Source organism: Colias philodice, chromosome 16 (genome assembly GCF_061535455.1).
Source record: "Colias philodice isolate Cphi_HAF_F1 chromosome 16, ilColPhil1 Martin Lab GWU primary, whole genome shotgun sequence".
In the NCBI taxonomy this organism is placed as follows: domain Eukaryota; kingdom Metazoa; phylum Arthropoda; class Insecta; order Lepidoptera; family Pieridae; genus Colias; species Colias philodice.
The window spans coordinates 5006438-5023574 of record NC_143101.1 but is presented as its reverse complement, the minus strand read 5'-3'; the positions used below and the strand labels follow the sequence as shown (position 1 = coordinate 5023574).

At 31.8% G+C, this 17137-nt stretch overlaps 1 protein-coding gene across 1 annotated transcript in view; it reads left to right on the top strand.

Annotated features, from left to right (window-relative positions):
- Positions 1-1846: 1846 nt before the first annotated feature.
- Dscam4 (Down syndrome cell adhesion molecule 4) overlaps positions 1847-17137 on the top strand; it is a 148509-nt gene continuing 133218 nt past the window's right edge. Inside the window, exon 1 of the mRNA XM_089705302.1 lies at positions 1847-2026. The gene's annotated coding sequence lies outside the window, so the exon portion shown is untranslated. The remainder of the gene's footprint in view (positions 2027-17137) is intronic.

Genomic DNA, 17137 nt, shown 5'->3' with positions numbered 1-17137 from the left:
TTAGTTATTATTTTATACATCGAAGAAGTTATTGACACTGCCGTTAAACTTATTTCATAATATTTTCAACCGCGAGAGACTGTTGTTGCATTTTAAAAGATGGTAGAAGATTGCCACTTGAGTTTGACCAACTGCGCATGCGTGTATCTCAGGGCCGCGTTTATCAAATATTTTTTATCAATTATCACTGAGCATAATTAAATTTAGATTCTAAACGATAATAATGTGTATGTTTGTTTAATATAATGCTTATTTTATTACCTTTAATTCTATTTATTTAAAAAAAATCATGAAACGTTTATGATGAAATAATATTATATTTTACCCATAAATATCACTTACATGATTAATTAAAAACTAGTTTAACGGCACCTAAATGGCAAGTCTTACATGTTATATTATGAATACAACAAATGTTTAAGAGAATGTAAAAGATGGGAATTCAGGTACACTGAAATGATTGAACTAATTCGTATGAATTTCTAACCTGGATTTATGGAATACTTTTTATACCAGTTCAATTTGGAAAGTCTAGGCAGGTGTGTGATTAAACATAGAATACAAACGTTTATTGAAACAGAAAATAAATGATTAACTATACGAATAAAAATCAAAGTTTTAAAATGTAGAGCTGAAAGGTAGAGTCATATCATTATCTAAATTTAGATCCAACGTTAGGACCGTCCTTCAATCCCATCATTATGTGTCACGCATAAGAGGATTCCCATACCCTAAGCGGCACTTAATTCGGTGGTAAGTGTGACGCTGTCGGCCCTATACCGTCTTATCACCGATTCTGGGGTTATCTCAGAGTATTTGCTAATTTACAATCCACAAATGAATATTTAATCTGAATGTGTCACCCCTGAAAATTCGGCTTCCCGTACTACCATGGGTCAAAGATTATTTAAATTCGGGAACAGATGCGGTGCTTTGAAAATGATATGCATTAATTTATAGACGTATTGTATAATTTCACTGCCTCCTTTGCAAAGTAGTTTACCAATTCTTATAGAGTGATAAAGTTTAGGTAGTAGTTTGTCAAAGTTAGTAACAATTCCTAGAAGATCCTCCATTCCTGTAAATAGAACCAATAAAGAAGAGATATTTTTCACTTGTATAAGTGATTATGTAGAGAATTCCTAGAAAAAATGTTATTGTGAATGTATTAAGTAATAACGGTAAAAAGTATCGGATGTCCGTAAGCAGCCATACACGTGCGCTTTACCCACGAGTTTAAATCACTGTAAACAAGATTTGTGGACAATCGCTGACCTAGAAGGAAACACATATTTGCTCCAATCATCACATAACTGATAATTCTTTAACTGTAGACACCATACTATTTAGGAAATACATTAGTCGTTATTGATAACAATACCTACTATTAAAAATTTCCACGACATTCTAGTCGTTTTGAAAATTGATTTCTTTTAACAATTTTATTGTCTTAAACAATTATGTAGCGTTGAGTTATTCTGTTTGCGTAGAGCGTAAATACCGTAGGGCGTAGACGATATTTTTATAAAAAAATTACAAAGAAGTAAACATCAAAAGGTGTGCAAAGTTGTTACAAGTATAATCTAAGATATTATGCTCTGGAATTTAATAAACGAAGAAATTTTGCGAAATCAAGTGAGGTAGCGTTTCTTTTCGCGCAATTCTTTAATTGTTCGAATTCTAACAAATCGTGAAGTTTAATAACTTCATTTCTGTAGGTTCATGCCGATGTGAGCTTCTACGTAATATCGGGATAGGCTACGTGAGGGTGCCGGGGCGGCGGGAGGGAGCGGAGTGCGACGCAGCCTCCCTCCCAACGATTACTGATTAGTGTGCCGGCGTGAGCGGCAGGCCCCACGCGCAATGCCGCCGCCGGCTTTAACTCGTAACACCTAGCGCTCCCTTAGCCGGTAACGATTGATTATATCGAAAAGAACAGCTGATCGCGTACATGTTACTATTACTACGTGCAACATGAATGTGTATGGTTAACGGTTGAGTGTGTGCGTTCGTAGCGTGGACAGAGGTGAGTGACTCTTTGAGAATGCTATAGGTTTACAGGCAAGTTGTGATTATAGGCTGGTTGCTAATGCTGTGTTTTTGGTGCGTAGCTCGCGTAAATGCTACGGATTATAAATCTAGGATGCACACGAGTTTTTATTACATTATACTCTAATTTCAAAACTCTGTAAAAGATTTTATATACACAAAAATTATAAAAATTTGCTTAAAAATACAGTTTAATGTACATAAATTTATTCTCATATTATATGCTACATAAATAGTCTGAAATAATTAGTAGTACATAAATAAAAAACACAAGAATACACACGCAGCGTGATTTATCCACGTGTTGCGAGGCGGAATTTGGTATGGCTTTTAGAATAAAACATTTAAAATAATGAAATTAAATACTGGAGTAACTAAAATAGGGCTTCCTACGAATCAAGGAGCTAATCCAGTGTAAGTGCACACCGACCTCAATTAACCAAGGCTTAGGTGGTAAATCCACGCTTCCTTACTTCATCTCAAACATTTCTATATATTCTAAACTTTACCATCAATTTGAATCGTGCTTTGTATGTAATGACTACTGAGTATTTTATAGGACTTTAAAGGAATATATAATAATTATAGAGGCGAAGGAATCTTATAAATCAGTGAAGCGGATATTATATTTGTAGTTAACGCTTTCTCTATAATTTAAAAAATTTTAATGTTTTATTTTATTTGTAAGTTGTTTTCACTTCCAAAAAGAGTCATCATCATCACTATCGTCATATACGTTACCGTTGCTGGGACACGCGCCTCCTATGAGGCCAAAAAGAGTATCTAATCTAATTTAAAATGTTTTCAATATGTGTTAATCTACTACATTATTCATAAGTTAGTACGTTATCTAGAAAATGAAAACTATATATTTATGTTATTGCATTCATTTTTCTAGGAATAAAGTATGGCAATAAATTGTTTAACTTACCGCAATATTACACTATGAATATGAATCTTATCAGACCGTTATTTCACGCTTGCAAGATTTCTTTTTCATTCGATATTGAATATTAGAATACGTTCGTGGAATAGATAATTGAAATAAATATGAATATTAAATTAATAAAAGGTTACTCACGTGAACTTAAAGGAAATTAATGACAGTCGTTATAAATTTTTATAACTTATATTTTTCTTTGTACTTTATATTAAATTTAATATTAAATAAACCCTGTAATAGATAAGGCCTATTTGTAGGCATCCGTATGCTCACTGAATTGTGTAATTGGAAATTCCTTGAGAATATTATAATAATTATTATGTTTAAGGCAAAATATGTTACGTTAGCGTATAGCCAGTAAATTAATAAACCATATTGTTATTTCGTGAATTAAAAAGTAAAATGAAGGAACAAGGCTGTAAAATTGCGACGAATAAAGTATTGTCTCACTAAGTTCGTAGACATCTGATGACTCTACATTTTAATAACTTAAATATAATATATGCAATTGTATAAAAGTTATATATGAGAAACATTTATTTTTAAATATTCTACCAATTCTACTCTATATTCTACTAATAACGATGTATAAATTAGTTTTATGATAACTTGCATGATTAAACAATTGAAAGCAGGCAATCAACATCACATGTAGCTACTAAAGACTAATATTAAGACTGAAATTGATATTCTTTTCGATTTTATATGAACACTAGCAGTCCGCCCCGGCTTCGCTCGTGGTACATACATATTTACGTTTTCTCTACGTAAGAACCATCCTCGTACTTCAAGGAATATAAAAGAAAAAGAATTAACGAAATCGGTTCAGCCGTTCTCCAGTTATGCGCTTACCAACACATTTTGGGATTCATTTTTATATTATAGATTATGATAGGTCTATATCAATAACCGCTGTAGGGATACTTAAAAGGTCTAGGGCAAAAGTAAACATTTTCCTTTATTTCCATTAGCACCCCAAGTCTTTTATAATAGTATTATACACATTAGCCAATCATGTTATTAATGTTATGAATGCAGTTCTGGGTTTTCGGCTGTAGATAAAAATATTCGTTTTGGTCTGAATGAAATTTTAATATATGCTTATTCGAAAGCGTCCACCACAGCTTTTTCAAACGCGACTTAAAAGTAAGATGAAACTATTTTTTGCAATTCAAATGAATGCAAAGTATTTGCATAGAACGATTTTTCATTTCGGAAATTTCCGTGCTCCATTTTTTTCTTTGGTAACGTCTACTTTCGAGTTTATATTCACTCTATTTAGTTATTTAAATTACTTGTTATGTTATAAAATGCAACTACATATTTAATTCAAGAGATATCGCATCTTGTCAAGCTATTACTAATATTTGGTTGCAAGTGTATTGTAATCTATAGATTAAGGGCATTTGTTTATTATATCCTAAGATTATATCTATATCTAATAATACCTATAAACTCTTCTTATAAAATTACATCTACGTCAAAAATATGAGTCTTTGAAAATCTTAGGAAATACGTAAATATTATATATATTCAGATTCCTGAAAATCTTTATTATATTCCCGAATCTCTTATGTATTATTCCATGAATGATATAGAGCTCTACAAAAGCCCTTTTTGAAGTAAAACTTCTTTAGGCGCGACTAGGGAGTAACTCAGATTTTTTTTCTGACGGAAGTAACGCTTACTATAGTCTGTGTAGTTTCCGCCATTTAAAAATAATAATTCTGATTGGTTGTAAGTATATGTCATATACTACACGCTTCTTGACTTATACGCCAGCTAGTGGCAAATATCATAATCAATTAGGATTATTTATTTTCAAATTTTCAAACGGATCAATTGTGAATAGCAAAGTGAATGAAAAATTCAACAGTTTTAAAAACATTATTTTAAATTGCAAAATTTTTTGAAAATCTCTAAATATACTTGTTTATTTATTACTTTTAAAATAAGTAAATTAAAAATAAAAATAAACATGTTGCGGACATTGAGATATACATATGGAGACGACACCGCCTACATCACTTATGTTCCGCTCAACATACGCCATATGGCGTAACTGCACGCTCATTTTTTATTTGTTTTAAAGTGAAACGCATCAAATATGCCTTCGTGTGTGTTACGATATTGCACAAATTATACAAATAATACGGAAAAGTGCAAAGGAATAACTTTCATCGGTAAGTACCTAATTAGATAATAATTTTTAAAACTTAGTTAGAGCAAAAAAATGGCGCACAGATTTTGTTCGTGGTGTCTCCTCCATACGTAGTAATATTATCTCAATGGTTGCGGATTATAATCAATCTATTTTAAATATTGCTGAAGACAAAGTAGTATCCATAGCAACAGATATGTATATAGGTTGTCATTCAGTTGAACAAGAAGCATATGTACGCCAACAATTTCATAAAATGTCAGTTATTGATACAGGAGGATCGCCTTATGAAATCATATTAGTTCTTAACAAATTTTACATTATTACAACCAATATTGATGTATCTGATGGCTTAGCCAACGGTTGTGTTGGAAAGTTAGTGTATATTGAACGTGATGACAGTGATAACATCATACGCTTATGGCTTGAGTTTCCTGGTAAGATAGGAGAGAAAATTAGGAAAAAAGCTGCCCATCATATTCAAACTCTAAACATTAGTAGAACAGCAGTCCCAATTTTATGAAGATCGTCATCTGTACCAATGAATAGAAATAAGACAATATTTGCAAAGAGAAATCACTTTCCATTAGTATCTGCTTGTGCGCTTACAATACATAAGTCTCAAGGTGGTACTTTTGATCAAATCGTTTATGAATACAATAAAAGTCACAGTCAGCAGCTGTTATATGTAGCATTATCACGAGTAACTGATATAAATGGATTGTTCATTGTCTCAAACACCGATGACAACAAATTTTATCATGGAAGAAAGCGTCCAGGGGGAATAGTTGATTTACAGTGTGAATTTGAAAGACTTTCAAATTCTCGCCTAATAACACAACAGGAAGAATTATATAACCTTGTAAATGAGAGTAACATTACACTATTTTCCTTCAACTGCCAAAGTTTACGTGCTCATGTTTCTGATCTGAATGATAAAGTATTAAAAAGGTCCACATTGCTGTTATTTTCCGAAACTTGGATGAGAAATGACGAACAAATTCTTATTGAAAATTTTTATTGCGTTACCCAATACAAACGACCCAACTCAACTGCTGGTGGAGTAGCTGTATATCATTCATCTACAGATACACTGAACAATGTAACACCAATTCAAAATATTTCACCAACTATATTATCACAAATTTCCGATGAGGTTTCACAAATTGGTGACATCGCCTTGGTTCGATGTGTTAATACGAATGACCAACCTGTGATTATCGTTGTTATTTATATTTCTACAAATACTAGCCTGACAAATATCATAAAATTTATTCATCAGCAATTACTTCACTTCACAATTGAAGGTTCTCGACTTTTAAATAGTAATTATCATGAATTACCGATGATTCTAACTGGAGATTTTAATGTTAATTTTCGCTCTCAGGAATCTCAGCCGTTAATTGATTTTTTAGAAGAAAAATTTGATTTATCTATGAATACTTCTCGACTTCATTCAACAACGCGTTTCGGTACAACGATAGATGCTGTATTTTCAAGAAAAGTAGCAAATTTAGAGAGTAAAATTTATGTTTCACATTATAGTTACCACAAACCTATAATTTCGTACGTAAGAAATTATGATGACATTCAATTACCTGTTTCGAATGAATAATATTAATATAACATTTAAATAATCTTTGTAAAGCACATGAATAATAAATATAATTAAATTATAATATAATATTTATTTATTTAAGTTAATATTTAATCATTTCAGTGATATATGTCGTCAACGCCAAAGAAGTTTTACTTCAATCGCGCGTAAAGGTTACACGCACACACTTTTTTTTTTAATAAATAAATATTATAGGACATTATTAATTATAAACATGCAATTAGTGACCAAATTAAAAGATCGTTAAAGGAGATAATTCCTAATGACTGCAAAAAGATAAAACCTATTTACTATGCTGATTAATGCGAACGGGGAGATAAAAAGATTTCGGAAATTTGGTTATAAAAAAGAACAGTAAATTAAGTATTCATACAAAAGCTGTTTCACACAGATGGCTTTAATATGGCTGTGAATTCATATGATACGAGGAAATCCTTGGAAAGCCTACGAATATTAAAATGATAAGCGCTGTTATAAAATATACTAAGTAAAATATATAGCGGGCACACAAAATTATGAACAAGATTGAAACGAATATGAAAGATAAATAGACGCCCAGGGTTTGCGAAAAAATATAACGTCGTAAAATGTGTACGTGGAGTTTACCAAGTGTTCCCTTCAGATTTCACCCGCCTTTGCCTTTATTTGTTTATATAAACACGTTATTTGCGATACATGACCTTTAATGGCCAATTGTTTGCGTTTTTAATCCTTCTTGTAAATGAGAATTCGAACGATTTAGCTACGATTTGTTATGTGGCTTTAAACAGCGCTGGAATTATTTTCCTTTTGGGATTTTCGCTAAAAATTATAATACCTACTATAACATGTGTCTAAACAATTATAATGAGCTATTCAAAATTAATTTGTTGCAGAGATGCCTCAGCAGATTGATTTCATTAGATAATATTAGCAACATTAACGATGTAAATGTAATATTTCTCAGAACTGTGCTTATCTGGCCAATAGTTACAATTGATAAAACATATTTTAGTGTCTTGGTTATTTTTTTAATAAATTAATTCTGCTACCATATTTATAGGGCTATCAAATACCAAAAATAAATGTTCATTAATTATGCGTGTGGACAAACCCTAAGTTATTATGATGTAAGCTCTTTGACCGCCGAAGTCCCGAGTTCCTACAGCCTACTACAAGGGGACGTTCACATATAAACACGCGTCTACAGAAAATTTCATCTAAAATATTTATTAATGAAATCCAGATCTGATATAATACTTACAAGCACGATTTTTATTAAACAAAAAGTACCGTCCATATAGATATTTACCATTACAAAATATATAATAGATTCTCCCCCTATTTTAGTGGTAAATAGTATATGAGTATTATAACTGAAAAGTTCTAAAATTTCGTCTTTATCTGATAAAATGTAGATTGTCTACTTAATCGTAAATAATATCTACGAAACACGTGAAAAAGAGAACTCCCATACTTACTTTAGAACCCTTCTACGACTCATATAGTCCGGCTTATTAGCATACAATATAAAACAAATAATAACACTATTTTCAATGTGTTTTCAATGTATGTTTGTTTTCAACATCGTGTTCAGTCACAGCTAATTATATGTATTTAAGTGTGAAAATATTCGCTACATTATGGCTACATTTTACGACATAATTTTGATGACGGTCGCATTATGAACGAGCCTTTAGGCAATCGGATCATTGACACGTTGCCAGGGATGTGCTATACTGACAGAATCGATTAGGAATATATCAAAGTCAACCATAAATTAATTCGAGTACAATGTCACTATAATAATTTGACGGCTATAAATATTCTGATGAATAATAGCAGATGTTTATTCAAAACTGACTTTTTTAATTTTGCGGACTTTTTGTTTATTTTTTTTAATTAAAATTTATTATGAGTTAGATTGAAAGATTTCGAAAGCTGCTTTTTATAATAAGTTTATAATATTAAAATAGTAATAAATCTACACAGTTTCAGCCATACTGGTATCTCGTAGCGCATCGCTACGAAAGCTCTACGTGAAGATTTGCGTAGTTATAGCAGAGGCATCATGATAAAAATTGTACTTATTATGACATGAAACAAAAGAATGGTTATGGATTTCCTAAGCCTAAATATTCTAATATGTATTTACGCATTTTTATTATGATTACACGCCAGATGACTTCAAATTTACGCAATATAAGTTCGCGATCTTTCAGCTGATAATAATGATAGACTTGAAAGAAAAACAAACTTGTAACGTCTTCATCACGACCCTGAAAGCCCTGAAAGCAGCAATGACTAAGAGATAAACTTATAATACAGATGAGATAATAAAACCAATTAAAGAAAGTTATTTGTTAGTGAGTGTGAGAGAAAATTTTGATGAGTGGCCAAGTTAGGAAGGTCAGTTTGCTGTCAAGCGCAGGCGAAACTGGGATGGGGATTTAATATGAGGTTTTTGTGTCGCGTTATATAGGGCCTGGTGATAATGTGGAGCATCGTTGTGTTTTACTTTCGTGGACGGAAACGCGAAAGTGGTTTTGTTATAATTAATAGTTTATGGTTGTTTAGTATATTCGTTCTGCATTTAAGTAGTTTCACAGTACATAAATTGAAAATCTATATTTATAAATTAAACATTTTGATTTATTTTACCGGATTTTACACGCGATTTATTCATTATAATACTATGACGACGTTTTGCAAACTTTGCAGCGAGCGAAGCGAAGCGAACCACAAAAAAAAAAGTGTGTGCGTGTAACCTTTACGCGCGATTGAAGTAAAACTTCTTTGGCGTTGACGACATATATCACTGAAATGATTAAATATTAACTTAAATAAATAAATATTATATTATAATTTAATTATATTTATTATTCATGTGCTTTACAAAGATTATTTAAATTTTATAATATTATTCATTCGAAACAGGTAATTGAATGTCATCATAATTTCTTACGTACGAAATTATAGGTTTGTGGTAACTATAATGTGAAACATAAATTTTACTCTCTAAATTTGCTACTTTTCTTGAAAATACAGCATCTATCGTTGTACCGAAACGCGTTGTTGAATGAAGTCGAGAAGTATTCATAGATAAATCAAATTTTTCTTCTAAAAAATCAATTAACGGCTGAGATTCCTGAGAGCGAAAATTAACATTAAAATCTCCAGTTAGAATCATCGGTAATTCATGATAATTACTATTTAAAAGTCGAGAACCTTCAATTGTGAAGTGAAGTAATTACTTCACAATTGAAGGTTCAAATTCAATGCAATCAGCAATTGCTGATGAATAAATTTTATGATATTTGTCAGGCTAGTATTTGTAGAAATATAAATAACAACGATAATCACAGGTTGGTCATTCGTATTAACACATCGAACCAAGGCGATGTCACCAATTTGTGAAACCTCATCGGAAATTTGTGATAATATAGTTGGTGAAATATTTTGAATTGGTGTTACATTGTTCAGTGTATCTGTAGATGAATGATATACAGCTACTCCACCAGCAGTTGAGTTGGGTCGTTTGTATTGGGTAACGCAATAAAAATTTTCAATAAGAATTTGTTCGTCATTTTTCATCCAAGTTTCGGAAAATAACAGCAATGTGGACCTTTTTAATACTTTATCATTCAGATCAGAAACATGAGCACGTAAACTTTGGCAGTTGAAGGAAAATAGTGTAATGTTACTCTCATTTACAAGGTTATATAATTCTTCCTGTTGTGTTATTAGGCGAGAATTTGAAAGTCTTTCAAATTCACACTGTAAATCAACTATTCCCCCTGGACGCTTTCTTCCATGATAAAATTTGTTGTCATCGGTGTTTGAGACAATGAACAATCCATTTATATCAGTTACTCGTGATAATGCTACATATAACAGCTGCTGACTGTGACTTTTATTGTATTCATAAACGATTTGATCAAAAGTACCACCTTGAGACTTATGTATTGTAAGCGCACAAGCAGATACTAATGGAAAGTGATTTCTCTTTGCAAATATTGTCTTATTTCTATTCATTGGTACAGATGACGATCTTCGTAAAATTGGGACTGCTGTTCTACTAATGTTTAGAGTTTGAATATGATGGGCAGCTTTTTTCCTAATTTACTCTCCTATCTTACCAGGAAACTCAAGCCATAAGCGTATGATGTTATCACTGTCATCACGTTCAATATACACTAACTTTCCAACACAACCGTTGGCTAAGCCATCAGATACATCAATATTGGTTGTAATAATGTAAAATTTGTTAAGAACTTATATGATTTCATAAGGCGATCCTCCTGTATCAATAACTGACATTTTATGAAATTGTTGGCGTACATATGCTTCTTTTTCAACTGAATGACAACCTATATACATATCTGTTGCTATGGATACTACTTTGTCTTCAGCAATATTTAAAATAGATTGATTATAATCCGCGACATGTTTATTTTTATTTTTAATTTACTTATTTTAAAAGTAATAAATAAACAAGTATATTTAGAGATTTTCAAAAAATTTTGCAATTTAAAATAATGTTTTTAAAACTGTTGAATTTTTCATTCACTTTGCTATTCACAATTGATCCGTTTGAAAATTTGAAAATAAATAATCCTAATTGATTATGATATTTGCCACTAGCTGGCGTATAAGTCAAGAAGCGTGTAGTATATGACATATACTTACAACCAATCAGAATTATTATTTTTAAATGGCGGAAACTACACAGACTATAGTAAGCGTTACTTCCGTCAGAAAAAAAATCTGAGTTACTCCCTAGTCGCGCCTAAAGAAGTTTTACTTCAAAATTCAGCTAAAAAATAGTTCATACACATAAAAATTACAACATAAATATAAAACGTATATTTAATTGTGCGTATGTAATATATTTCTGTTTTAGCAATAGGAGGCGCAGCAGTGGGATGATGATAATGACTATTAATCCTTATTACAGACTAATATGATAGAATTTTAAGCTCTTCGCTTCTTCGCTTAAGCAGGCATACGAGCTGGCGGGTCACCTGATGGAAAGTTATGCCCGCCACCCATAAGCATTCGCGATGTTAGGGCCACCGCGAATGTGATGCCGGCCTTTGAGGTATAACTTTGCCCTTTTCTTAAAGGTGAATTATGTGAATTATTTGTATTCGATATGATACCGCCCCATTGATTACTTGATTGTGGTCGAGTAATTGGATCGCATTAGACCAGCTTTGCGCCTGGCCACGGTTAAGCACTTTGACTTACTGAAGTAGTTTAACGTCCCATATTTGGCATTCCCTATTCATTATAAATCTTATCATTTGTTTAATATATTGAGAAAAATAGAACAATAGAGAAACCTATATTCAGAATACTTTATTAAAAATCCTATTTCTAATTTCACAGGAAAGTTCTTATACATAAATTTTTTCCAGTTTACTTACCTACATAATAGGTATGAGAATGAAAAATTTGCGGGCTGTGATTTTGGTTAAGATTCAGTCGACTTAGACCATAGTAAGTAAAAACCACAAATAGAGTTCGTGATTCATATGGGAATGTATAATAGTAAGGATATTGAATATAGATACCTAGATGTTATAATTTTTGGCTCCAAAATACCTATGTATTAAGGTCCGTAAGTGTGAAATCAAATCAATCCTTGCTATGAATGAAATAATTGAAGTTTGCTTCATTATAGTTCTTTATATAAGTTTTCATGTATTTACTTATATACTAAACTAGCGGTCCGCCCCGGCTTCGCCCGTGGTACATAATATTTACGTTTTCTCTACATAAGAACCATCCTCGTACTTCGAGGAATATAATAAAAAAAGAATTATCGAAATCGGTTCAGCCGTTCTCGAGTTATGCGCTTACCAACACATTTTGCGATTCATTTTTATATATAAGATATGAAAATAGAAGGGGGGCTTAACTGTATCTATCTTTTGCATATATTTTTCAAGATTCTGTTAACTATTTCGACTATTGCATACCTAATAGTTCATGAATCACCACAAAAAACTTAACATTCACCTTAACAGAAACCTTAAAAATTATTATTTTACCTAAATTTCAAACGATTTGAAGTTAATTGGATCGAACCACATAGCGCTTAATCGTTTTACGCTATTTATGACATGACTCTATAAAATACGCTGGTTGCAGGACATTCTTATCCTTACTAGCTTAATTAGATTTGTTATAGAGTGATTTATCCACTAAGCTTTTTTAAACAATGTACACAGTCAGCATTCCATAAAATTATCGGATAATCAGAAAAAGAAGGTCTCAAACATTAATATAAATTAAAACAATACGGTCATACGAAAAAAAAGTGTGTGCGTGTAACCTTTACGCGCGATTGAAGTAAAACTTCTTTGGCGTTGACGACATATATCACTGAAATGATTAAATATTAACTTAAATAAATAAATATTATATTATAATTTAATTATATTTATTATTCATGTGCTTTACAAAGATTATTTAAATGTTATATTAATATTATTCATTCGAAACAGGTAATTGAATGTCATCATAATTTCTTACGTACGAAATTATAGGTTTGTGGTAACTATAATGTGAAACATAAATTTTACTCTCTAAATTTGCTACTTTTCTTGAAAATACAGCATCTATCGTTGTACCGAAACGCGTTGTTGAATGAAGTCGAGAAGTATTCATAGATAAATCAAATTTTTCTTCTAAAAAATCAATTAACGGCTGAGATTCCGGAGAGCGAAAATTAACATTAAAATCTCCAGTTAGAATCATCGGTAATTCATGATAATTACTATTTAAAAGTCGAGAACCTTCAATTGTGAAGTGAAGTAATTGCTGATGAATAAATTTTATGATATTTGTCAGGCTAGTATTTGTAGAAATATAAATAACAACGATAATCACAGGTTGGTCATTCGTATTAACACATCGAACCAAGGCGATGTCACCAATTTGTGAAACCTCATCGGAAATTTGTGATAATATGGTTACCTATCTTAATCTCGAATTTTAATATTCTGAATATCATAATCCAGAAAACGTTTGGACATTTTTTCATAACCCCGAATTTTAAAATTTCGAAGTTTTGTTTGCCATATAATCGCAACTCCAAATTTCATTTGCCCATTTCTTCATTTGTACGACGTTTTACAATCCAGACGAATGAGTTCCAGACATACGAAATCTAAATGCACAAAATCCAGATGACCGTAATCCATATGCACGAAAGCCAGATTTTTAAAACACAAATTTTTGAAATACAGTTGATTGATATCCAGACAAACAATGTCCAGATTTTTGAAATTCAAATAAACGATATCCAGAAAAACGAAATCCTTCCAAGGGGTCGCAGCACGAACCTAACCTAACCTACTGAATAGATTTTAACACTTAATCCTTTCTGTTGGGCAAGTAAAACAATAGCGAGTCGGTTCTGGCACTCGCCGGCCGCTACCGCGGCACGCTCGCTTCGCTCGCTCGGCTCGTGCGTGAGGGTCGCGGTTCAAACCTAACCTAACCTACTGAGTCGAATTTGACACTTAAACTTTTCTGTAATGGGCAAGTAAAACAATAGCGAGTCAGTTCTGGCACTCGCCGGCCGCTGCCGCGGCACGCTCGCTTCGCTCGCTCGGCTCGTGCGTGAAGGTCGCGGTTCAAACCTAACCTAACCTACTGAGTCGAATTTGACACTCAAACCTTTCTGTAATGGGCAAGTAAAACAATTTACTTACTGGTAATGTTTATTTTCAGGCAATAGTAAAGGTATGATCACGATTGTATGGGAACCAAATAAAGAGATTATGAAAATCTGGCAATAGTTTATCTGCTATACGATTATATGGGAACCAAATAAAAAGATTATGAAAAGTTGGTAATAGTTTATTTGGAAAATGGTACTATGGGAAACAAAAAAAAGTATTCTGAGAATCTGGTATAACTATATCTGGATTATGAGAATACGGGAAACAAAAAAATACTTTTTAAAAATCTGGTTTTGGTGTATCTGGAAATTGATTCATCTGGGAAATGAAAAAAGGAATTTTAAAAAGTTGTCATTCTTAACATCTGTCTTTTAAAAGTTCTAACAACCGTTTTCGGGATTTTAAGATTCGGGTAATAGAAATTCGAGATTTTAATAGGTTACCGATAATATAGTTGGTGAAATATTTTGAATTGGTGTTACATTGTTCAGTGTATCTGTAGATGAATGATATACAGATACTCCACCAGCAGTTGAGTTGGGTCGTTTGTATTGGGCAACGCAATAAAAATTTTCAATAAGAATTTGTTCGTCATTTTTCATCCAAGTTTCGGAAAATAACAGCAATGTGGACCTTTTTAATACTTTATCATTCAGATCAGAAACATGAGCACGTAAACTTTGGCAGTTGAAGGAAAATAGTGTAATGTTACTCTCATTTACAAGGTTATATAATTCTTCCTGTTGTGTTATTAGGCGAGAATTTGAAAGTCTTTCAAATTCACACTGTAAATCAACTATTCCCCCTGGACGCTTTCTTCCATGATAAAATTTGTTGTCATCTGTGTTTGAGACAATGAACAATCCATTTATATCAGTTACTCGTGATAATGCTACATATAACAGCTGCTGACTGTGACTTTTATTGTATTCATAAACGATTTGATCAAAAGTACCACCTTGAGACTTATGTATTTGTAAGCGCACAAGCAGATACTAATGGAAAGTGATTTCTCTTTGCAAATATTGTCTTATTTCTATTCATTGGTACAGATGACGATCTTCGTAAAATTGGGACTGCTGTTCTACTAATGTTTAGAGTTTGAATATGATGGGCAGCTTTTTTCCTAATTTTCTCTCCTATCTTACCAGGAAACTCAAGCCATAAGCGTATGATGTTATCACTGTCATCACGTTCAATATACACTAACTTTCCAACACAACCGTTGGCTAAGCCATCAGATACATCAATATTGGTTGTAACTTGTAATAATGTAAAATTTGTTAAGAACTAATATGATTTCATAAGGCGATCCTCCTGTATCAATAACTGACATTTTATGAAATTGTTGGCGTACATATGCTTCTTGTTCAACTGAATGACAACCTATATACATATCTGTTGCTATGGATACTACTTTGTCTTCAGCAATATTTAAAAAAGATGATTATAATCCGCAACATGTTTATTTTTATTTTTAATTTACTTATTTTAAAAGTAATAAATAAACAAGTATATTTAGAGATTTTCAAAAAATTTTGCAATTTAAAATAATGTTTTTAAAACTGTTGAATTTTTCATTCACTTTGCTATTCACAATTGATCCGTTTGAAAATTTGAAAATAAATAATCCTAATTGATTATGATATTTGCCACTAGCTGGCGTATAAGTCAAGAAGCGTGTAGTATATGACATATACTTACAACCAATCAGAATTATTATTTTTAAATGGCGGAAACTACACAGACTATAGTAAGCGTTACTTCCGTCAGAAAAAAAATCTGAGTTACTCCCTAGTCGCGCCTAAAGAAGTTTTACTTCAAAAATAATGTCTGTCAGTTTCTTAAAAGCTGACGCTAGATATAATTTTGCGAACAAAACGTTTTTAATAATTTTCGCCTTTAAATAAAATAGCATGGAAATAAAGAGAATGAATTTTAATAGGGAAACGTCAACGAGTAGGTACGCTCGTCAGGCGCCACGTTGTAAGATGGCGGCTGCTCGACGCCGAACACTTTTGGCGGTAAACGTGACAGGAGCTTATGCTGAAATCGGAATACGGGGCGATATGTACACATGGCAACGATACGTTATTTAACTCAATGTAGGGTCTCTAGTGTATAATCAATCTCGTTTTTCTAAATAAATGTTTTCCCTCGTATCATTTGTGTCTTGTGAGTGTGGAAGACGTCTTATTTTAAGACTTACGTGATAATATTTTTTTGGTTTATGAGAGTATCTACTTACTTAATTCTTTTGCGCCAAATTCAAGTAATAATTTGAATACATAAATGTGCAATGTATTAGATTACAAGAAATGGTTTAGCCTACATTCTTCCTAGTATAAGTACGTCTTAAAGAAAACATGTATAATAATTTTAAACTAAATAGCAAACAATTTCTACATTTCAAAAGGTTCTAGCATATTAAAATTGTATTTCGGTTTACTTCTTTTATTCAAATATACGTTACATTAAGTTATGAATATCATGTACGTTTATGATCTCATATAATACCTTTATTTAATTTTTTGGTAATAAGTAGTAAAGGCTCACGAAAATCTCTACATTTTTCAGGAATATTATAAATATGTATGTCATTTTACTAACTTTCCTTTGATATACCTTTTATTGTGCGTATAAAATATACGACAAGATAGGCAACAACATAATTTAAACCGCTTATAAAAAAG